The 24,475-nt window shown below is 38.8% G+C and overlaps 1 non-coding gene and 1 pseudogene across 1 annotated transcript; both read right to left on the reverse strand.

Annotated features, from left to right (window-relative positions):
• The window catches only part of LOC120265063, a 45,588-nt pseudogene extending 22,462 nt beyond the window's left edge, over positions 1-23,126 (reverse strand).
• Positions 17,701-17,806, reverse strand: LOC120266141. The gene has a single exon (XR_005537983.1). It is a non-coding gene; the product is annotated as a small nucleolar RNA R71 (small nucleolar RNA).
• Positions 23,127-24,475: the final 1,349 nt, after the last annotated feature.

The raw sequence follows: 24,475 nt of genomic DNA on the forward strand, positions 1-24,475 counted from the left end.
AGACTTGTTGGTACCAAGAGGGACTGATGGATTGGAGATGCAGGTGTTGCTCCTACTAGCACCTCCACCAATGTTACACTCGTCGGCATTATTAGTAGTAGATTCGTGCAAGACCATTTTCATATCCTTCAATTTTAATTTTTGGCATTTTTTTCCTCGCTATCTGCCTCATATAGATATAAACATGCTATCACAATTTAGAACAAGTTAATATATTAAAAAGTGATGCAAAGAAGCAATTAGAGTATGAACATATGAGTTTGTCCAATTCAAACCTAGCATGTTGTATGAAGATAACACAAATCCATGCTCTCATAATTCACATGAAAGATCATTAGTACACCACACCATATATTAAAATAATTAGTGCTCATCTATTTCAACAGTCATTGTGTTTGTAGCTTCCAGTCACTGCTAGTAATAATTCAATGCAAAATTTTGTCTATAAAATTAACAAAACTCATAACGCTGAAAGCATGTGCTTACAAAAATCTCTTATGTAGAATGGGAAAAGCAACATTTCAACATGATCCTATAAAGTTGGAGTCAAAAGATGGATCTTAACTATAACAAGTTCTCCTACTTCTCAATTGAATAACAAGGAATAAAGAGCCACATCTTCCGAATTGAATAACAATGAATAAGGAGCCACATCCATTGATAGTAACTATGTATTTAAGATGCAATTAAGCTACATGGATGCCATGAATTAACAAGAGGAACATCATCAACTACATAAACTTCAACAAAAAGTACTTAATTGAAAAGGAAATAACAGTATGATGTGTGAACAAATTGAAGCAACTAAGCTTAGAAAATGTTCATCCTAGAAATCAAATACTCTCAACAAATTTTCATCAGATATATCAAGGACAGATGCATGTACAAGGAGAGTTTTGAGTAAGAATGATGAATGTGCTTACATAAAGTACTTAATTGAAAAGGAAAAAGCTAATAATGCAAATCATTTATAAATGCGTGTCTTGAATGTTTTTCAGATAACTCAATATCTAAGTTCATGTTACTTTGGTTTGGCATGCTTGCACCTAATCACATTTTCCTACAAGCATGTTGTATCCCAGAAAGTAGCTTCAATCAAAATTCATGCATCAAATACAAATTCTATGATCAAGTTAATCTCCTAATGTTCCTTTTCCATATGAGCAACAACAATGTTCTAATCTAATTCAGAAGTAAAGCGAGCAAAATTATTTATGCTCACAGTAATCAATGAGCTTTAAAGACAACATAAAGTAGGAGAAATGGATTTAAAACATGCATCTGGGTTAACTTCCGAAAGAAAATAAACTAAATTTGCAAGATAAAATTCTTCAATGATTTATAACAACAACATGGATATTTAACGGAACTCGGCCTATAACTAAATAGCAATGCTAAAGAAAATGCTTGTAAATGACTTCTCTGGTTCTGCAAAAGTATCTTTGTCAGAAGATGATGTTGTATTAACAGTTCCATCCCAAAAAGGGATGGCTTAGTCAATCTCCACGCATAAGTTTTTACCCATCCTACTAATGAACCATGTGCATTAATTTATGTGAGTTGTTTATGCTTGTGAAACTCCTCAGGGTGTGAATCCATTCTACTTATTCATTCATATTCCGTATACAAAACTAATGGCTTTAAGTTTCATCTTATTAAATAAGCCAAGAAAATTAGTTCAATCCTAATAACAAATCCATTGGACAATCAATGGTTCATATTTAGCGATATAAAGTTATCATTATCCATGGCAATCCTACTACTCCAGCAGACTAAATAAATAGATAAATAAAAGATGCCCTTTGGTTTAATAAAGCGGATACCATTATTGATCAAAAAGCTACAGTGATATGAAATCTACAATAAGCAATTAACATAGATTAAATACAATACCTTCTTTGTCTGACTTGTGCTCTCCAATTGTTTCAAGGGTTCAAGGTCTTCCCAGAGCAAGTGCCTTTAATTTTGATTATTTATAAGTTAGTGATAATAAACACCAACTTAACATTATTTCTTAAAAATGTTCATCATGGCAAACAAACCTCTGTGAATTATGCAAGTTTAATTTTACCTTCATACTAGACACTTCCTGGTATCAAATCTGCATTATAACATGAAGCAATTAGACTAAAGTGATCTAATTCAGTAAATAACTTTCTACCATTAATGGTTTTTTTAAGTTCCATAATAACTTAACTCCTAATTAGTATGAATGAGAAGATTTGGAATGACAACGCCCCTTGCGTGTGACCCGCAAGTGCATGGGTTTGTCGAAGTAATAAATACCAGGTGAGTTGCGTATCATATCCATAGGGAATAAGGAATAGAAACACCAAGATTGTTACTTAAGTAAGTGGAGATGAAATAATGATGGTATGGATAAAGATCGATGCAAACGAACTAAAGAAAATAAGAAAGAGAGGTACAATAAAATGAGAGAAAAGGCAATCGATAAAAGTGGGGTACTCGGATATTGTTCCTCATAGGATTATTGCTTCAAGTGCAAAACTAACTATTATGCTTCCTAACTAATGCTTAATGAGTCGTGGACATCCTTAAATACACGGTCCCAAACCTAAGGTCAACCATGACTAACTCTACACTATGCCCCTGTGGAGAAATCAACCAGTCTCAACACCTCACATTGTGCAAAGTTGCAAGAAGCTCTAGGGATTCCAAGTTATAAATCCTATTACTATATGTAGATCTAACCCTTTGGTCCAAGCGAAAGACCCCCTAGTCACAATTAAGCCCCAGGTGTTAAAGTTACTTTAACGCTTTACTTTGTTGCTCGTGCAACTAAGCCCAAGAGGAGTTCACCCTTTAACCCTTCACTCTATTTAGACCGCAAAGAACTATTGGAATGTAGAGGTAGGATAAATCACACCAGAGGGGAAAGGGGACGCTCCGCTACCTCTCGACTCACCCTCTCCACCCTCTCCAATCTTGCTTTGTCTAACACTCATGGTGTGTCACTCACTTACAAAGATTACCAAGATGGACTCTAAACCCTAGTGTTACTCTAAGGGAGAAATCATTCAATAATAATTCAAGATTGGAACTTAATTAAAGACATAAATTAAGAAAAATATAATAAAAGGTTAATGAAACAAATACATTTTAGGGTTCACAAATCCAAGTACCCACTAGGGGGTTTTATCTCTCCATGGAGCAAGATACAATAAATAATGAAATTGAAAGTAAAAACATGTAACCCATAGGAAAATCCCCTCGGTATTTGTATCGATAGTCTTGTGGAGTAGCCTCGTCCTCTCCAAAGGTCCCCTTGTCAAGCCTAGGGCACATCTCGCCAGATTGGTGCCGACGAAGGCTCCCCCAATAACTATCTTACAAGAGAAACGGGGTGTCGAAACCATAGAACTACTCCAAAAGACTTGCCAAAGACTCTCTAAACCCTAGCCGCTGCCCTCCCGAAAGTTGGTGAAAAGATAGAAGAAAAGATGAAAGATGGATCCCCAAATAGGTACAAGTTGCGGCTTTATAAAGGGATGGAATCGGGCATCCACACGGGCGTGTGTAATTTCCACATGCCCATGTGGATTTCTGGAAATCTGATTTTCTGCAGCCTATGAACAGTAATTACTACAATAACCTGCTACAGTACTCCGCCAAAATACTTCCGAATCCACACTTTTCATTGAGGCGACATAAACGGGCACACGTCTATGCCGTAGATCGCGTCGCTTTTTCATTAAAAGGTCTTATTGGTGAAGATCTTACTATCATTGCACAAGTCGGGATACGCAAATGTGACTGCCTTTGTGCCTCTCCGAACCATTGTAATTGCTTGAGCGCATGTAGGTTGGCACACATTCACATATCTTCACTCACAACTTGTGTCTTCACATTTGTTCACTCCAAGACTTCATAAAAAAAGTACAATCGCAATCCACTTTGGCTTCTTTCTTTCATATTTGGCTTCACAACCCTTCATGCATGAAAGTTTACAAATACACATGCATTAACGCTAAAACTTGATAAAAGTAATGATTATCGTAAGAAAAGAATACTTCGTATTAGTAATACACAAGCACTTATCATGGAATTAGCTTTGAAAATCTATAAATTTGAAGGGAATAATGATAGTAAGCACAAAGCTGTGTTTTATGATCACCAAGATTAAGATCTTAAGGATTGTAGATGACAGTACTGGTAACATTCATGTTTTTTAGCTTATACTATTAAGAACAAAGATATATATATATACATATGAACACCAATAGTTTCATGTTATCATCCAAATAAAAAGTAGATATTTAAAGACACTAGTTCTCTAGTTATGATTTTGCAAAATACGTGAAATAGCTAACAGAGTTCTAATCAAATATATAATCACTATCCCATTTCATGATTTATTTCATTGTCCTATACAAACATAATTTAGCAGAGCTGCTAGCCAGTTTTCTACATTTATTAATTGAAGACACAAATACACACACACACACACACACACACACACACACACAAAAACTATTTAAGGCTACAACAAAACATTCTAAAATAACAAATATATAGCAATACATGCGTCGATAGGCACCGTAATACAGAACAACTATACCTTCAAAGCGTGTATTTGTCTTCACAGTTTTGGCAAACAGAGATTTTTCAAAACTTACCTTTGCAACAAGAGTAGACCAAACATCTTAAAAGTACTTCACAACAACATGTTTATCTTCAGAACAAAAAAGAAGAATGTTTTTTATAGAAGGATAAGATTCCTATTCAACATAAGAAAAATAAATAAAGCAAAGCAAAAGCAAACTAAATTAGCATACATCTATATATTGCACATAATATAGATGCTTATTGAAAACTATATAACACAATTAGCTAATACCTATGCGCATTAAAAAATTAAAACATGAGGTAAAAAGATAAAAGTATACACTTATTGAAGAATAGTTGTGAAATATTTTAAGAAAAAATATTACACTAATGAAAATCGGGATCAAGACATTACCAAAAAGATAATGCTTACTTGTCATTCAAGTAAAGTCAGTACAATAGGTACCAAAAAAGTGTTAATTTTTGAAACTGGTAAATGTCCTCATCAACATCTTGACGGGCCCATTGGCTATCATCATTAGTGTTCAAGATACCCTTATGAGTGGAAGGGAAACATTCAGTCTGAGGTCCACTATCTGTTATGTTATGACCCATGTCATACACCTCTCTTGGTTGATTATGTATCACAACAAACCAACCCGGTTCTTTGGGATCATCAGAATAAAAAGCTTGCTTCATTTGTGATGAAAACACATAAGGCTCATCGAGGATATATTCGCCACTGTGATTTGTGTGAGTGAAATTCACCATTGTAAAACCATATCTATAATTCTTGAGCCCCCTTACTATTGTTCACATCAGCCTAATCACAACAAAACAACACAACTTTGAACTTGTTAAAATAGTCTAACTCGATTATATCATTAAGTACCCCATAGCAGTCAACATTTTCTTGCAAAGGATTAGCATCCCTAGCACTGCCACAGATCATTGTTGAAGAAGTAACTAGACATCCAGAATTTTGAGTTCTCCTAAATCTTTCTTGAGATTTAGTATGGAATCAAAATCCATTAATGACGAGTCCTTTATATCTTTTAACTATCCTGTTTGGACCTTGCATAAGAACTTTAACTTCTTCTAGCACATCTTTTCCATGAGAAACATATACAAGTTACATGAGTCTAATTATTAAAAAAATAATAGAGAATTGTTCAAGATATAAGATGTGCTTGTTGCTTATAGTTTCTCCCATCTATTCATTTATAATTTCAGTAAATTTCCTGTCAACATCACAAGCATTTAAACATCAAACCTCGCATTTGATCTCTCAAGATATTTCTATACTCACTGCAAGTAATGATAATAAATGTTAAAAACTTGAAACTCACCAAATCAGAAATGCAAAATTTTTAACTTACATTTGAAGTGGTTCAATAGTTTCATAGTGTAATAACACATAACGATGCGCTTGTGCCCATGATCTATCATCCAACTCTGCTAATTCAACATTCCCTAATAGCTCTCTGCCACTTTCAAATAAATAGGAGTTTTCAAGTAGCACATCATGCACTTGTCCTAAATTTCTCCCAAGTCTATTAAATACTGTTTCAACATCAACCAAATATCTAGAACAAAAGGTTACACATTCCTATGCTAAAAGTCCTTCAATAATGGATCCTTCAAGATATCTTTTATTTCGCACATAAGATTTTAACTTCAGCATAAACCTATAACAAACAGTTGAAATTATTAATGTATATAATTTTGTTTGTTAAGACATTATAACAAGTTGATGTTTCAGTAAAATCATACCATTCGATTGGATACATCTGATGATAATAGATAGGTCCACCAAGTTTTGTCTCCAATGGTAGATGAATAACAAAGTGCACCATTATAGTGAAGAATGAAGGTGGGAAAATCTTTTCCAAGTGGCATAAAGCTATTGCTACTTGATATTGAAGTTTGTGAAGATCTTCCATCTTAAGAACTATACTACAATGAATTTTAAATATATTACAAAGTTCTGAAATGGCATGAGTCACTTGCTTTGACGTGGATGACCACAAAGCAATTGGAAGAAAATCATCCAGCAATATATGATAGTCATAGGATTTTAAATAATGAAGTTATCACTTCTTCTGATTTACACATTTGAATATATTTGAAGAGTAAGCATCTCAGACTTTTGTATTCTTCAAGACATGACAAAACAAATCTTTTTCTTTTTTTTGTCATGGACAAAGAAGTGGGTGGTAGTCTTGTTTTACCATTGGAATTTCCATCTTTACCAAATCAAGTCTGCATTTTAGATTATCTTTTGATTTCCCATCAACATTAAGAATTGTTCTAACAATATTTTCAGAAACATTCTTCTCAATTTGCATCATATCCAGGTAATGGCATAGTAGTTTGTGCTCCCAATACAGTAAATCAAAAGAAGATGCTTCTCTTCTTCCACAAATCTGCTTCATTTGATTCCTCTTCCTGTAGTTCATCATCATCACTATCTACATCAACATTGGAGACTTAGCATGGTTTTTTCTTTAGTTCATTATTAGTCTTCAATTTTTTAAATTTATATTTGGTTTGGTTTCAATAACTAAATTGCACCTCTTTTAATATTAATAAAATATCAAATGAAGTAGTAACTGAAGGAGCTCCATGCATCTCTACATTACCATTAATCTGATGTTTTTGGGATCTGTGCGGATGATTATGTTCTAGGCATCCCCGATGTGCCATAAAACAAGACTTTTACCCATTTGTTAACCATTTCAAAGAGGTTTGCGCAAGACAACAATGACAAGCATATTTTCATTTGGTGTTCTAACTTGATAAATTTACGTAAGTAGGAAAATCATTAATGGTCCATAATAAGGTAGCACGCATATAAAAATTCCTCCTTATTGATGCATCGTATGTCTCAACACCGACCCATAATTGCTTTAACTATATAACAAGAGGTTGCAAGTAGATGTCGATATCATTTTTAGGATCTTTCTCTCTAGAAATAATCATTGATAAGGAGAAAGAAAGTTGCTTCATCCCAATCCATGCCAACAAATTATAGGGGAGCAAGAAAGGACTGCATTAATTCATCGTAGTAAAGTCTCTCATTCAAGAAAGAGAAGAAACAAAAATCCAACATTTACAATAAAACAATTTACAATGACATACTAATTACAACAAAGAAAGAAATTACTTTGATAAAAGTAAATTGCAACCTACAATGAGAGTACACTAATCATTTTTGAAAAATAACAAATAAATAAATAGATAAATTAAACAAGAGATTTGACCATGCCCCTTGCGTATGTCCCGCAAGTGCACGGGTATGTCGAAGTAATAAAATCGCAGGTGAGTGGGTATCGTATCCACAGGGAGTAGAAAGTAAAAATATTTAAATTGATTCTTAACTAAGAGAAATATGAATAGTGATTTGTGTGACAAGATGTAATGCAAACAAAAGTAAAATAGATAAGAGAGAGAGCACAAGTAAAGGAAAGGTAAGGCAATCGATATAAATGGGGTACTCGGATATTAATCCGTCTAGGACAATGGTTTCAAGTGCAAAAACCCTCTATTATGCTTCCTAACTAATGCATTAATGAGTCGCGGAGATCTTTTAATATATGGTCCCAAATCTAAGGTCAACCATGCCTAACCCTATACATGTCCCGGAGGAGAAATTGAACAATCTCTCAACCTCGCACTCATATAGAATTGCAATGAGTTCTAGGGATTCCAAGTGATAAATCCTCTTCTTATATGTAGACCTAACCCTTTGGTCCAGGCGGAAGGTCCCTAGCCACAATTAAGCCCTAGATGCTAAAATCACTTCAACGCTTCACTCCATTGCAATCGCAACTAAGCCCCAGCGGAAGGTCATTCCTTAGCCTATTCACTCTACTATGACCACAAAGAACTCAAGGAATTGGAGGAAGAATAAATCACACCAAAGAGGAAAGGGAACGCTCCACTACCTCTCGACTCACCCTCTCAGCTCTCTCCAATCTAGCTTTGTCTAACTCTCGTGGTGTGTCACTCACTCATAAGAGTTACCAACAAGAACTCTCAACCCTAGTATCACTCTAAGGGATTATTCATACAATCAATGCATTCAAAATTAGAACTCAATAAAAACATCAATTAATGAAAGAATAATAACAAGGTTCAATGAAACAAATACATCCTAGGGTTCACAATCCAAGTACCCACTAGGGGGTTTAGCTCTCCATGGAGCTAATTACAATCAATGAAATCGAATGTAAAAGCAATGAATCTATAGAAAACCTCCTCGATAGTGGTGACGATGGTCTTGTCGAGAGTCATCTACTCATCCAAAGGTCCCTTTGTCCGGCCTAGGATATACCTCGCCGGATCGGTGCCGACGAAAGCTCTCCCACTAACCTTCTTCCAAACAGAGCCCGATGTCGGAGCCATAGAACCTGCCCCAATCCCTAGCCAATATCTCTCAAAACCCTAGCTACAGTCCTCTCTCAAGTTGGGGAAAAGATGGAGAAAAGAATGCTGAAATCGGGGCTGAAATCGGCTTTTAAAGGGTTGGAATCGAGAATCCACACGCTCCTATAAATATTTCGCACGGCCCGTGTGGAATTAATACACGGGCGTGTGGAATTTCCACACGCCCATGTGGCTTCTCTGGACAACTCCTTCTTCGGCCGGCTATGAACAGTGCCTGCTACAGTTTTTGCTACAGCGTGAGGCCGATTTTAGAGGAAATCTTGCTAAGGTTCAAACGCAAAGACATAGGTCGGGTGTGAGATGCTAGAGTGTGTGCCAACCTCCTCGTATTTGAGTCGCACAATCATTTGGACGGGCACAAGGGTAGTCATACTCAAGCATTCCGACTTATGCATATAGAACAAGATCTCCACCAACTTTTCCATCATTGAAGAAGCAAAGTGATTCACGACATGAACGTGTGCCCGTTTGCGTTACCTCGATGAAAGTATGGATTCAGGAAGTATTTCAGGCCGGATACTGTAGCAGAGCACTGCAGCAACAACGCAACAAAGTACTGTAGTAGCATTGTTCACATCCGGCCAAGAAAACTGCAGAACAGAGAATCCACACGGGCGTGTGGAATTTCCACATGCCCGTGTGAAAAATCCACAAGGGCGTCGACAGGGGCATGTGGATCCCCGATTCTAGCCCTATTTAAAGCCGATTCAGCCCCGATTTCTTTATCTTTTCCCCTATTCTTTTCTCCATCTTTTCCCCAACTTGAGAGAGGTTTTCGGCTAGGGTTTTGAGAGGTATTGGCTAGGGTTTTGGAGAGGTTCTATCGCTCTGACATCGTCATCTCTTTGGAAGAAGGTTGGTAGGGGAGCTTCCGTCGAGGCGTATCCTATACCGGACAAGGGGATCTTTGGATGATGAGTAGAGGACTTTCCATAAGACCATCGACACGACTATCGAGGGGGTTTTCTATGGATTCATTGCTTTACATTCTATTTCTTTGATTGTACTTAGCTCCATGGAGAGCTAAACCCCTAGTGGGTACTTGGGTATTTGTGAACCCTAGGATGTATTCTTTTCGTTGAATCTCTTTATTATGCTTTCAATTAATTGATGTTTATTGTGAGTTCCAACTTTGAATGCTTGATTGTGTGAATACTCCCCTAGTATGACACTAGGGTTGAGAGTTCTTGTTGGTAACCTTGTGAGTGAGTGACACATCACGAGTGTTAGACAAAGCTAGGTTGGAGAGGATTAAGAGGGTGAGTCGAGAGGTACAGGAGCATCCCCTTTCCCCTCCGATGTGTTAGATTCTACCCCCATTCCTCGAGTTCTTTGCAGCTACAATAGAGTGAATGGTCTAAGGGATGACCTTCCGCTGGGGTTAGTTGCGGGTGCAACGGAGTGAAGCGTAGAAGTGATCTTAGTATCTAGGGCTTAATTGTGGTTAGGGACCTTCCACCGTGACCAAAGGGTTATGTCTACAATTAGGAAGAGATTTATCACTTAAAATCCCTAGAACTTATTACAATTCTATGCGAGTGCGAGATTGAGAGGTTATTTAATCTCTCCTCCGGGACATGTATAGAGTTAGGCATAGTTGACCTTAGATTTGGGACTATGTAATTAAGGATTTCCATGACTCACTTGCATTGATTAGGAAGCATAATAGAGGGTTATTGCACTTGAAATGATTGTCCTAGGTGGAGTAATATCCGGGTACCCCATATTTATCTATTGCCTTACCTTCTCCTTTACTTGTGCTCTCTTACTTGTTGTTTTTACTTGAGAATTGAATCATTGTCACACATATCACTATTCATATTTCACATAGCTAAGAATCAAATTAAGTGTTTTTATTCCCTACTCCCTGTGGATACGATACCCGCTCATCCGGGATTATTACTTCGACAAACCCATGCACTTGCGGGATATACGCAAGGGGACCTTGTCACTCATCATAAGGAAAGAACACTTCGCATTCTTATCACACAAGCCCTTATCAAGATTATAAGAAATGTAATCACAACAAAGATTTAACAGAAAAATTGAACTTCTAAGTTCATCACGAGTAATCAAGGGCATAAACACTGATATGATAAATTAAGAATGTAACATTTAACATAAATACACTGCAATTGACTACTGGAATATATAATCTGAAAACTTAGGCCTCATAAGTATTCACCCAGTAAAAATTAAATGAACAACTTAATCACAATTGAACAACCATAGTCAATTTCATAGAAAGAAAATCAAATTCAAAGCAGGCCAATTTTAAAAAAAAATTACCTCAACTTTTAGGAACAAATCTTTTTCTTCTTGTTTCCACTTATTCCCCTAATCTCTCTGACAGCGCCCCTTGCATGTGACTCGCAAGTGCACGGGTTTGTCGAAGTAATAAATCCCAGGTGAGTGCGGTATCGTATCCACAGGGAATAAGGAATAGAAACACCAAGATTGCTACTGAACTAAGTGGAGATGAAATAATAATGGTGTGGATAAAGATCGATGCAAACGAACTAAAGTAAATAAGAAAGAGAGGCACAATAAAATGAGAGAAAAGGCAATCGATACAAGTAGGGTACTCAGATATTCTTCCTCCTAGGATTATTGCTTCAAGTGCAAAACCAACTATTATGCTTCATAACTAATGCTTATGAGTCGTAGACATCCTTAAATACACTATCCCAAACCTAAGGTCAACCGTGACTAACTCTACACTATGTCCTGGTGGAGAAATCAACCAATCTCAATACCTTACACTACGTAAAGTTGCAAGAAGCTCTAGGGATTCCAAGTGATAAATTCTATTCCTATATGTAGATCTAACCCTTTGGTCCAGTCAAAAGACCCTGATAAGTGCTTGTGTGATAAGAATGTGAAGTGTTCTTTCCTTATGATGAGCATTACTTTTATCAGGTTTTAGCGCTAATACTTATGCATTTGTGTTACTTTCATGCATATAGGTTTGTGAAGCTGAATGTTAAAGAAAGAAGCCAATGTAGATCGTGAACGCACTATTTGGAGGAAATCTTGAGAAAGGTCAAACGCGAAGACATAAGTCGGGTTGAAGATGCTAGAATGTGTGCCAATTTTCATGTAATCAAGCTAGCGCAATGATTTGGAGGGGCACAAAGGCAGTCACATTCGAGTATCCCGGCTTGTGCATTGATAGTAAGATCTTCACCAATAAGGACGATTATTAAAAAAAGCAATGCGATCTACGGCGTAAACATGTGCCCGTTGATGTTACCTTGATTCGGGAGTGTTTCGGGCCTGTACGGTAGCAGAGTACTGTACCGAATTATTGTAGCAGATACTGTTCACAGCTGGCCGAAAAATAGAATTCCAGAGAATCCACACGGGAGTGTGGAAATACCACAGGCTCGTGTGGCAAATCCACAAGGGCAGGTGGATGCCCGATTTCAGCCCTATTTAAGCCGTGATTCAGCCCCGATTTCAGCATTCTTTTCTCCTTTCTTTCCCTAACTTGAGAGAGGGCTGCGGCTAGGGTTTTGAGAGGTATTGGCAGGGTTTTTTTGGAGTGGTTTTTTGGCTTTGACATCGTGCTCCACTTGGAAGAAGGTTATTGGGAGAGCTTTTGTCAGCACCGATCCGGCGAGGTGTGCCCTTGTGATACGTCCGAATATACGTGTAAACCGCAAGTGCACGGGTGTCGAAGTAATAATTACCCCGGTGAGTGGGTAGTCGAATCCACAGGGAATGGAAGTATTAGTATTAACCAATTTTTAGTTATCTAGTTGAAAACAATAGATGTGATGAATTGAACTAATTGCAAGACAATTAATAAGCAAGCAAACGGACAAGAAAAACAAGTAAAGGAGATCTCAATCAATAAAGATGAGGTACCCGGACAATGCTCCCCCTAGGATCTAACATGAAGCTCAAGATTCACTAAATGCTTCTAAACCGAGTCTAATGAGTTGAGGTAATCCAAGAACAACTGATCCTTGCCTCCAAGCCACTGGTACTAGTCCCCTACAAGGTCCAGGTGGAGAAATCGCTCAATCTCAGCACTTCACACCCCATATGACCGCAATACGCTCTAAGGACACCTAAGAGTGAAACTGATTCCTAAAGATAGATCCATCCCTAATTCCCGGCGAAAGATCCCTAACCCCCTACAAGGTCCCGACGGAGAAATCTCTCAATCTCACACCTCACACCAAATATGGTTGCATAGAATTTAGGGAATACGGAGATAAGAAAAACTCAATCGAAAGGGAAATGGGACACTTCACTATCTCATGACTCACCCTCTCAACCCTCTTTAATCTTGAAAGTCTAACTCTAATGGAGACCTCTCTCTCATCAAAGTAACAAATCATGCAAATCCAATCAACCACAAGGATTAATAAACAAGCAAGCAATGGGAATACAAGATTAAAACTCAAATCAACTCAGATTTAATAGAAGCATAAAGCAAATCAATACAAAAACATAGATCCTAGGGTTCACATGCCCAAATACCTACTAGGGTTTAGCCCTCCATGGAGCAAGTTACAAAACAATGATGAATACAATGAAAAGCAATGAAAACTATAAAGTAAAACCCCCTTAAATTCGAGATGATGGCCTTGATGGGTCGCCCAACGTCTTGAAGAATCCTTCTCCGAAGCTAGGTCGCCGAAGGCTCCCTCTATGCTATGACGGAGAGAAGATCGATCAAAGTTGGTGATGAACGCCCCCCCCCCAAATATCGCCAAAGACCTCCACCAAAACCTTAGCCGCCTTGCCTTCAAAGTGCTCATGAAAAACCTCGCCAAAAAGTCCCCAAAGAATAGGGCAAACGACCTATTTAAAGCCCAAAACGGCGCCTGTCACGTGCCCCCACGCGCCCATGTGGGCTGCAGGAATTTCCACGCGTGCTCATGAACAATGATTTTGCTACAATGCTGCTACATGTCCGGGCACTCGTCCATGTGGTAGGCTATAAAACTTCTCTTCATCGACGTATCTTTGAAAGGTCTTGCAATCTTCACAAAGAGAAGGAACATGACGATGTGGCTGCCTTTGTGCCCTTCCAACTAGTGAATTGACTTGAATCTTCTTGGAAGTTGGCACACATCTCCACGTTTATGAACTCCTTTTGTGTCTTGGTCCTTGAATTGAACAAGAACTCCCAACATTGTGTCTTTATAGCCTATCTTTGCTTCCTTTCTACTCTTCAAGGCATTCACAACCTATATGCATAAAAGAACACCAAATACACAATATGAGACATAAACCATGGCAAAAATATGTCTCCACAAGACCATCGTCATGACTATCGAGGGGGTTTTCTATGGATTATTTATTTTTACATTCGATTTCATTGTTGATTGTAACTAGCTCCATGGAGAGCTAAACCCCCTAGTGGGTACGTGGATTGGTGAACCCTATGATGTATTTGTTTCATTAAACCTTCTATTATGCTTTCATTAATTGATATTTTATTTGAGTCCCAATCTTGAATGCTTGATTGATTGAATCCTCCTTTAGAGTGACACTAGGGTTAAGAGTTCATATTGGTAACCTTTGTCAATGAGTGACACACCATGAAGGTTAGACAAAGCTAGATTGGAGATGGTCGAGAGGGTGAGTCAAGAGGTAGTAGAGTGTCCCCTTTCCCCTCCGATGTGATTTATCCTGCCTCCAATTCCTTGAGTTCTTTGTGGTCATAGTAGAGTAAATGGGCTAAGGGATGACCTTCTGCTTGGGCTAAGTTGTAGAGGCAACGGAGTGAAGCGTTGAATGGATTTTAGCACCTTGGGCTTAATTGTGACTAGGGACCTCTCACTTGGACCAAAGGGTTAGGCCTATATCTAGGAAGAGAGTTTATCACTTGGAATTCCTAGAACTCTATCCGATTCTATCCGAGTGCGATGTGTTGAGATTGTTTGATTTCTCCTTCGAGACATGGTATAGAGTTAGTCATGGATGACCTTAGATTTGGGACTATGTATTGAAGGATTTCCACGATCATCCTAGGCGGAACAATATCCGAGTACCCCATTTATATCGATTGCCTTATCTCTCACTTACTTGTGCTTTTCTTTCTTTTTTCTTTTATTCTTGTTTACATTACATCTTATCAACACAATCATTATTCATATTCACTTGGTTAAGAAACAATTTAAGTATTTTTACTCCCTACTCCCTGTGGAGACGATACCCACTCACCTGGGATTTTATTACTCGATAAACCCGTGCACTTACGGGATATACGCAAGGGGCGTTGTTAAGTTTTTAGTACCATTGCCGGGGAGTAGGCATTTAGAGATACTTTGCACTTTGTTTTCTTAGGTATTCATTCATTCATTCTATTTCACACCCGTTCATTCATTGTTCAGATTTGTTCTTTTTCTTTTAGTACAACTCTAGGTTATGCCCCAGGGGAACCTTTCGATATTAATTAAAGGAGATCCCGAACTCGAACGTACACTCTGAAGAAAAGGGAAAGAACCTGCAAGAACTGTCAAATATAGCTGAAGTGGAAGTTGAAGGATCTGACAACATGGCTGAGCAGAATGAACAACAGAGAACATTATCTAATTACGCCAGACCGTTAATATTGGGGACACAATCTAGCATTGTGCGACTGACAAGGTCTCCTTGCGAATATCCCGCAAGTGCACGGGTTTGTCGGAGTAATAATCCCGGATGAGCGGGTATCGTATCCATAGGGAGTAGGGAATAAAAACACTTAATTCACTTCTTAGCTATGTGAAAGATGAATAGTGATATGTGTGACAATGATTCAATTCTCAAAAGTAAAAAAATAACAAGTACAAGAGCACAAGTAAAGGAGAAGGTAAGACAATCGATAAAGATGGGGTACCCGGATATTGCTCCACCTAGGACAATCATTTCAAGGGCAAGAACCCTCTATTATGCTTCCTAATCAATGTAAGTGAGTTGTGGAAATCCTTAATTACATAGTCCCAAATCTAAGGTCAATTATGCCTAACTCTATACATGTCCCGGAGGAGAGATTGAATAACCTCTCAACCTCGCACTCACATAGAATTGCAATAAGTTCAACGGATTCCAAGTGATAAATCTCTTGCTAATTGTAGACCTAACCCTTTGGTCCAGGTGGAAGGTCCCTAACCACAATTAAGCCCTAGATACTAAGATCACTTCTGCACTTCACTCCGTTGCACCTGTAACTAAGCCCCAGTGGAAGGTGATCCCTTAGACAATTCACTCTATTGTGGCCGCAAAGAACTCGAGTAATGGAGGTAGAATCTAATACATCGGAGGGGAAAGGGGACGCTTCTATACCTCTCGACTCACCCTCTCAACCTTCTCCAACCTAGCTTTGTCTAACACTCGTGGTATGTCACTCACTCACAAGGTTACCAACAAGAACTCTCAACCCTAGTGTCACTCTAGGGGAAATGTTCATACAATCAAGCATTCAAGATTGGAACTCACAACAAACATCAATTAATTGAAAGCATAATAAAGAGATTCAATGAAACAAATACATCCTAGGGTTCACAAATACCCAAGTACCCACTAGGGGTTTAGCTCTCTATGGAGCTAAGTACAATCAAAGAAATAGAATGTAAAAGCAATGAATCCATAAAAAAACCCCTCGATAGTCATGTCAATGGTCTTGTAGAAAGTCCTCTACTCATCGCCCAAAGATCCCCTTATCCGGTATACGATTGCCTCGACGATAGCTCCCCTACCAACCTTCTTCCAAAGAGATGACGATGTCGGAGCCATAGAACCTCTCCAAAACCCTTGCCAATACCTCTCAAAACCCTAGCCGAAGCCCTCTCTCAAGTTGGGGAAAAGATGGAGAAAAGAATCTTTGAAAATCGGGCTGAATCGGCTTTTAAATAGAGCTGGAATCGGGCGACTACACGGGCACACGGGCACACGCTCACGATGCTATCATGCTTTCTACAGTGCTGCGCTACGATGCTCCTGAAATACTTCCCGAATCCATACTTTCATTGAGGTAACCCAAACGGGCACACGCTCACATCGTGGATCGCTTTCCTTCTTCAATGATGGAAAAGTTGGTGGAAATCTTGTTCTATATGCATAAATCGGAATGCTTGAGTATAACTGCTCTTGTGCCCCTCCAAATTGTTGTGGTAACTCAGATACGAGTAGGTTGGCACACACTCTAGCATCTCACAACCAACCTATGTCTTCGAGTTTGAACCTTAGCAAGATTTCCTCCAAAATCGGTGCATTATGATCTACATTGGCTTCTTTCCTTCATAATCGGCCTCACAACCCTACCTGCATAAAAGTAACATAAAAACACACATATTAGTGTAAAACCAGAGAAATGGTAATGCTTAACATAAGGAAAGAATGCTTCACATTCATATTGCACAAGCACTTATCAGCGACCTCCGATTATAGCTCCGAACTTTGAGCTGAAACCAGCATTCATCCAGATGATTCAATAGTCAGCGCAGTTCAATGGTTTGGCTGATGAGGATCCAAATAACCACATAGAGAACTTCTTAGAAGTTTGTGATATGCTAAAGATTAACGGTGTATCGGATGATGCTGTTAGATTGAGGGCTTTCCCATTTTCTCTCAACGGAAGAGCCAAGCAGTGGCTTCATTCCTTGCCAAAAGCATCCATCACAACTTGGAATAAGATGGTCGAAGCTTTTCTTGCTAGATACTTCCCTCAGGGAAATTCGGACAAGCTTCGCAATGAGATATCATTGTTTTTGCAGATGGAATTAGAGTCATTGTTTGAGATATGGGAGCATTTCAAGGACCTTTTGCGGTGGTGCCCACAACACGAATTTCCCGAATGGATGATCATTCAAACTTTCTATAATGGTTTGAATCCGAGTACAAGGCAATTGCTAGATGCCACCGCGGAAGGTACAATGGGGAGTAAAACCCCAGAAGAAGCCCAACATTAGCTGAAGATATGGCCATGAACAGTTATCAGTGGAATACGGGGGAAAGGAAAAAGGTGGCTGGGCTCCATGAAATAGATGCAGTCACTTCTTTGGCAGCCCAAGTAGAATCTTTGAGTAAGAAGTTAGACCTTCTAACTTCAAATAGAGTGGCGGCCGTGACTACTTGCACCGGGTGTGGCGGAGGTCATGCTCCGATTGCTCGATCTCTATTGGTGATGTATCCTCAGTGGAGAAAGTTGACTTTGTGGGTTATGCAATGAGGTGGGATCAACACCTAGCATTGGTGGAGTTCACCTACAATAATAGCTTTGAAGAAAGCATTGGTGTGGCTCCATATGAAGCTTTATATAGAAGGAAGTGTAGGACTCCTCTTTGTTGGGATGAAGTGGGAGAGAGGAAGCTTCAAAGTGGGGAATTGATTGATCGAACTATAGAGAAAGTGAATTGATTAAAGATAGATTGAAAGCAGCTCAAGACAGGAAAAAGAGCTATGCTGACAACCGTAGGAGATTCTTGGAGTTTGAGGTTGGGGATAGAGTATTCTTGAAAATCTTTCCATGGAAAGAGGTAATTTGGTTTTGAGATAGGGGAAAGTTGAATCCCCGGTATATAGGTCCATTTTTTATCCTAGAGAGGATTGGACCGAAAGCATATCGATTAGAGTTACCGGCCAAGTTAGAGAAGATTTATAATGTGTTCTATGTCTCCATGTTGAAGAAGTATATTCCCGACCCTTCTCATTTTCTTGAAGCACCACCAGTGGAGTTAAGAGAAGATTTGAATTTGAAGTGCAACCGGTGAAGATTTTGGATCATCAAGTGAAAACTCTTCGGTGAAAAAACATACCTATGGTAAAAGTGCTTTGGATGAATGATGTTGTAGAAGAGGTAACTTGGGAACCATAAGAAGTAATGGAGAGTAAATATCCCCTTTTGTTTGAAACTAGAGGTATGTAAAATTTCGGGGTCGAAATTTCTTTAAGGGGGGTAGGATGTGGTAATTTGACTTTATATATATATATATATGTATATGTTTCTTTTTTCTCTCATGTGGGAGTGTGCCTAAGAGTGTCCCAAGTCATTAGAAACAAAAATGAGGTCAATCAGACTCCAATTGAGTCGTTTAGAGCCATTTTAGAATAGGGTGAATAGCCATACCAGGGTCCATACGGGCTGGATAGACCCTGTATGAAAAATTATAGAAACTTTGAACTAGTTCAGACGGGCCCTATGGGGGTCTGTATGGGGTGTAAATTTAGGGCTTAAAAGCGCTTTTTCTCATCTTTTTCTCATTCTTTTTACACATTTCCTTGAAACCTTTTCTCTTCCACTTTCCTCCTCCTCTAGAACCTTCATCCCCACTTCTCAAACCCATCATCCCTTGCCTTGAATCAAGAAGAAACTCAATGATCTCTTCTTCCACTCTTGAAAAGTGCTTTTCCTTAGGGTTTTGAGAAGCTTTGAGGTAAGGATGTGTTTTATTTGATCTTCTTCTTCTCCCTTTCTCTTATTTGGATTTTCTTTGAAGTTATTGATGGATAATCATGGGTTTTGTTTAGATTTAAATAATAGAAGAAGATTGAAGTTGTATAACCATGAATCCATTGAGATTTGAGAAAGATCTTTCATGTTCTAAATTAGGGTTATTGTAGCTCCGAACCAAGTTTGGTTTCTTTTGCTTTTCTTGTTAGTTTTGAGGGTTGTGAGAGTTTTATTCTTGCTAGATCGTCTTGCTAGAGTATTTAGTAAACCCTAGAAGCACTTAAATGTTTGGTTGTTCAAATGCTTCTAGGAGGTGAGATTTCAATCAAGGGGAAAGAACCGGTGGAGAAGTAATACCGGGGTGTTTTAGCTCGCCAAGTTTGTGAGTGGGATTAACTAAATCACGGGCTATAAAACATGCATGCTTGCTAATCTTAAATTGGTTGCCTTTGAATGATAAACTTCTTGTTGTTACAACTCTTGAAATGTTTTCCATGGGATCTAGAAATATTGATGATTTATGACTTGGCTTATTTCATGATTGTTGGTAAAGATTATATATTATTTGTGCTTTGGAAACCCTATGCTTTGAAATATATGTTTTCAAGTTTTGTATTTTGAAAGACTTGATATTCTTCTTATAATGATTAAAAAGGCATATATGACCAAAATGAATTTCCTTGTAATGATGCTATATTCGAAGTATATTTTCAAAGATTACACTTGTATGATGTTCATGATGAAAGCGGCTTCAAAGAAGATGTTATAATCAAGTTATTCACTCTTTGGGTGAAAGTTGATTACATGAAAACTTGTGATCTCTTGATGAGACTTATGCTATCATATTGATATATATATGAAGCCTATGGGCGTGATTGTGATTTAAATGTTTTAATGGTGACATGGGGGAATCCCCAATACCTACTCCAATAAGGGTTAGATTTTCCACGGGCTGACTTTGTTGGGGTGGCGTGGAGTACTCAAATGAGGTTTCACCCTTTTAGGGGGCGCATAGAGAGCCTGAAAGGTGTGCAGGGTTGGGTGCCCGGAGTCACCACACAGGTTCCTCGATGACCAACACCAAGATACACGCATCTTGGTGGCTCCTGACCTAACCAAGTCCATGGTTAGTGAATGGAGGGTTTTTGAGGCTAGTTGTGATACTGTTGATTTATTCTAAATTGTTGATTTATTTATTTCTTAACATTTTGAGCTATGAGTTATTAAAGAAATGTTTAAATTTGGATTTCCATACTATATGGATTCCGTAATGATTTAAAAGGTGTTTATTGTGCATTTCTTATGTTATCCTTGCTATCTAACGTATTTTAAATATTTTGAGAATTGAAGCATATTTTGGCATTTTATTTTTATTCAATCATGTACGAGATGTAGTTCCATGTTTAGCCTCTCACTGAGTAACTTAGTTACTCATCCCCTCTTCTTTTCCCTCCTAGGTGATAGCATAGTAGTGGGGTAAAAGCGTGAAGTGCTTAGCAGAGTTTATTTTGAAATTTTCTTAAGCTGTGTATGATACTTCAAACATTTTGGCATGTATTAGAAGGATCCACTGGGATGTTATACCTTCATATTTGGTTTTCAATTCTCTTGGATATTCCTAATTGTGTCAGTTAGGACTATATGATGTATGAGAGTTATACCCAGTATTTTGGGGGATGTTATCCTTATTGATATGGCTTTCTGTGTTGTGATTATCCATGTTTTAATCTTGTGTTTCAATGTTGTTCTTGTGTAATAATGTTGTTGTATGTCCTCATTGTTAAATTATTTCTTGTTGTTATAGAATATTGTACAGGGAACAGGATAGCCTTACGGTGATCTACGGTTGAGGCAGGTGTATGACCTCCCCTGGGTTATCGTGGCAGTATGTCATGTGTGTGACCCGCGGGACGGGGCATGACACCCCCACACTTAAGCTTTTGCTTATCCTCAAGCAAAAATAAAACATTGAAGCATAGAAGAAGGAAATATTGAAAGTACTTGGCCTAAGGTTCACCAAAGCATGCAAGGGAAGCATTCTACAAGTAAAGGAAATTTCAACACTAAATACGAAAAATCATTGCTCTAGCTAAAAACTCGAATAAAAAAGGACAACAAACTCGAAAATCGTGTAAGTGTGTGAACTCACTCAAATCAACCCAAAGTATACTCCTCAAAGTCATATGCATAAGGGACTTATTTATATACAAAACAAAGTAAAGAGGTGGTAGTAGCTTCACACATCCTCTAAGGTAGCGCTTTCTGAAGCGGCTTCTAATGTGGCTTTCACACTTTCGAGGTGGTAGCTCTTTCTACCGAGGTAGTAGCTTTCACTCATCCTATGAGATAGCTCTTTCTCTCATTAGGGCATAACAATTATCTGACTTATGAGAGTAGCTTCATACTTCATAGGTGGTAGCTTTTTCCACCCCATAATGCATAACTAAAACAAGTTTTTTTTAGGCAAAATGAAACATAAGAAATTAAACTACTTAGTCCCTTAAACATCCAACTTGAGTTTCCAAAAGAGTTAAATGAGTGACTAGTGCAACAACTGTCAATCAAGCAAAAATTCCTAAAAATTCAAGTAAAAACTAGAACATGAAAACATTCAATGATTAAAATTCTCCTAAACTCAAGAATACAATCATTGCAACTAAGGTGAACCGTCATTGGCTTCATGAGCATGCACAATCAAGGCATAAGTATAGAACATGTGTAATATGAACTCCCCGCACACTTAAGATGTACATTGCCCTCAATGTACACATGCAAGCACAATAAAAGATATAACAATCAAAATATATGTGGGAGTGGGCAATTGAATCAATTCTTCCCTGAACTCCTAGTGGTGCATTTAATGGAGCTAAATTCCATGGGAGTGGAGTTCAAACGGATGGTGAAGCACACACAGCTAAGTGTAAAAACACATTGGCCGTGCCCATGACTAGTTCTCAATTTCCATACTGACAAGTCCATCTGCATGCATACACAAGGGGTTCAGTGAAACTCAACAAAAACAAAATAAACTCGAGTATATAAAAGATAGAGTAATGAAATACAACTCGAGACAAAAATAAAAGATAAACTCAGAAGGAAGATCTTTTCTGAGTGTACAAGTCCAAAATATAATGTAAAGTAAAATACGAGAAATAAAAGCAATGAAAACTAAAGACGCCTCAAGCATCGGTGTCATCAACGGTCGGCTCTACTGCTGCTGCTTAGCCGAACGGTGCTGGTGGATCTTGTGATGTTGATGCTGGCGGAGCCTGAGGGGTCCTGGGTCTCATAATGAAGGGTAAAGATGCGTCACGCTCGAGTAGATGCTGTAAGAAATCAAGGCCCTCCATCACCTCTGTATGCTGCGCGGCCTGTGTCGCACGAACCACTTTAGTCTCGGTTTATAACACCCCTACAACACTCTTGAGCCTCTCAAAGCGATATACGCTCGAGATGGGGAAAACATGCGCACTAAGTGTGGCTCCTGTGCTGCTGGTAGTGCGTCGGTCTCTATCGGCTCTAGCTGCTGCTTGGGAGCAGGCTGAGAACCCTCTGTTGCAACTCCTTCAGCTATCTCTGGATCAGGTACAATCACCACATGCACTCCTCGCCCATACCTGCGCAGCATTCCCATCAATCTCAATGTATCCAGGCCTAACAGTGAAGGAATAGTCATCTTCTCAATCCCACATATGGCGTCTAGCAAATCCATGCCCATGATGAGTCTGGTAATGTACGGGCCTGAAAAGATGACACCAACTCTGATGTACTGGCCCTATTGGCGCAAATACTTGGCTAGTATGTGCCCCAAATGGATCGGCTGACACTGCACCATCAAATATAAAATACAGTAGCTCCTGCCGGTTCAGGACTCCAGTACTGTCACCATGCCCATTCACCGACCTTCTCAAAATGGCATGAAGATAGCGGTACGCAGGTTGGGAAAGGAACATGGCCTTGGACACCCCTGGTTCATACTGTGCTTAGCCGCATAAAATGCTCTACGCTTAATGAGGAGTCAATGTACTCGGGTAGTAGGTTGGAAGTCACTCGCACTCTTCAGTAGCCGTAAACGTCTCGTCATATAGGCCCATCAAGATCAAAAACTGAGTGACTCTCATAACATAGTGATGTCCAAATGCTCGGAAGTGTATAACGTCAACACTGTTGAATCTCGCATAGGATCTGTTAAACTCGAATGATGATAGAACCTCAAGTGTGAGTGCACTGATGGTTGGCTCTCAAATCAATATTAACTATCTCTAACCACCTAATGAAATGAGATCCTCAACCTCATCAGCTAACTCATCTCCCTGCTGTATATTCCGTAATATGCTTGGGTCTAAAAAGCGAGATAGTCCGAATCTCAACTTCGATAACCACTCAAATCGGACTTGGTGCTCGGGAATAGCAAACCCATAGTCTCCTGCTCAGGGGATGGCTCACAAGGATGTTTCTCAGCTTGCTTCTATGACTGAGGTGCCATATCTGCAAAAATTGAAGAAAAATCGATCAAAGAAGCTCACAAAGTAGTACTGCAGAAATCCACACGGTCTTGTGGAATTTCTACACACCCGTGTGGATCCACGGGCGTAAAAACCGCACGGCCACATGCTAAAAATAAAAATACATCACCAAATCATTTAAAAACTCTTCCTAAAGATGCCCAGACCATATAAACATAGAAACGAAGCAACATTCACCATTTTAATCAATAAAAATAAAATCTGGCAAAGGAAAAGAGAGAAAAAAAGGTTTACTGACGAAATGAAGATGTAAATGTTGATATCGGCCAGAAAACTCAAGCAAAACCTTTCTAAAAGGATGGTGTGAAGTGAGGAGAATGAGTAGGTGTAGTGTCTGAAATTTGGGAGTGAGGCGATGAAGAAACACAAAGAGATTTTAAAGAAAACCCACGCCTCTTGGAGTTCTGCATATGCACACGGGAGTGTGGAAATTACCCACGCCTGTGTGACTCCACAGGAAAGCATCCACATGGGAAGACACATGCCATTGTGCACTCTCGAGATAGCACACTCTAGCTCTGAACGCACTCACATGGGCTTG

This window comes from Dioscorea cayenensis, chromosome 7 (assembly GCF_009730915.1).
Source record: "Dioscorea cayenensis subsp. rotundata cultivar TDr96_F1 chromosome 7, TDr96_F1_v2_PseudoChromosome.rev07_lg8_w22 25.fasta, whole genome shotgun sequence".
Taxonomy (NCBI): domain Eukaryota; kingdom Viridiplantae; phylum Streptophyta; class Magnoliopsida; order Dioscoreales; family Dioscoreaceae; genus Dioscorea; species Dioscorea cayenensis.